At 35.8% G+C, this 1,299-nt stretch overlaps 1 non-coding gene across 1 annotated transcript; it reads left to right on the plus strand.

Moving 5' to 3' along the window:
* Window positions 1-639: 639 nt before the first annotated feature.
* On the plus strand, window positions 640-745 carry LOC118971398 (U6 spliceosomal RNA). Its single transcript, XR_005059812.1, has one exon. It is a non-coding gene; the product is annotated as a U6 spliceosomal RNA (small nuclear RNA).
* Window positions 746-1,299: the final 554 nt, after the last annotated feature.

A 1,299-nucleotide genomic window follows, 5' to 3' on the forward strand; every position in this document is an offset into this window, starting at 1 on the left:
AAAAGCTGCCAGATTTATTTTTCCCTTAAGATATAAGAGCTACTTAATTCCGATACATCTAAATGCTACTTTAAGCCAGTTTTTACTTTATCATTTTGAGTGATTTAATGAAAAGAAAAAAATCTAGGTTTAGCCATATCCTCATGGAGATAAAATATAAAATGAACACAGGAATAATGGAACCACCCCCTGTGGGTGAGGGGAGAGGGTTTTATAAGATTATTCAATCTTCTGGTTTCACAGATAGCCTAGTGTGCTATTATCAAGTCATATAAAGGAATCCATCAAGATAAAAATGTAAGTTGCACCAAGTACTTCATATACCAATAATGTCTGGCACCACATGAACATTAAATAGATAAATAATGATATCCTATCCTGTACACTGCAAGTGGCAGCAAGCCGAGTGACCTTCCTACAGAGGCATACAGAGCTTCAGACGTGACTTAAACTGGAAGTTATACTTCTCCAAAATGAAGGCAGTCTGTGTAACCTCACCACGACTGCAGAGAAATAAGGAGGGCATCCCTGGGAAATAAGCTGTGGTAGCAGGGAATGTGGAGATGAAAGACACAGAAATCTCTAAGTTTCCAGAAGTACACTGATTGTCCAGTGCCTAGATGAGAACATGGATAGCTAGTGCTGGCTTTAGCAGTACATGCACTAAAATTGAAAAAATACACAGAAGATTATCAGGCTACCTGCACAAGAGGACATTCAAATTTGTCAAGTGTTCTATATTTTTGAGATGTACTGCCTTTAGAATGCATGTGAACTTAAATGACTTTCAGCTTAAAATAGACTGCTATGTACATATATAGGTTAATATATGTGAACCTCATGGTCACCACAAATCAAAATCTACAATAGAATAAAAAAAATTTAAGACAAAGGGACCCAAACATAACACTAAAGAAAGTAATCAAACTGCAAGGAAAGAGACCAAAAGAGAGGAAGAACAGAGAACTACAAAACAACCAAAAAATAACTAACAAGATGGCAATAAGTACATAGCTGTCAAATTAAGTATAAATAGACTAAATGCTTCAATCAAAAGACATAGAGGGCTGAATGGTTAAAAATACAAGACCCATTCACACTCTACCTACAAGACACTCACTTCAGATCCAAGACACACATAGACTGAAAGTAAAGGGATGGAAAAAGATATTCCATACAAATGGAAACAAATGGAAAAGCATTGGCATACCAATGCTCATATCAGATAAAATGGGTTTTAAATTGAAAAGGCCATAAACAAAAGGCAAAGAAGGGCATTACCTAACAATAAAGGGATAA

Source organism: Manis javanica, chromosome 1 (assembly GCF_040802235.1).
Source record: "Manis javanica isolate MJ-LG chromosome 1, MJ_LKY, whole genome shotgun sequence".
Classification (NCBI taxonomy): Eukaryota; Metazoa; Chordata; class Mammalia; order Pholidota; family Manidae; genus Manis; species Manis javanica.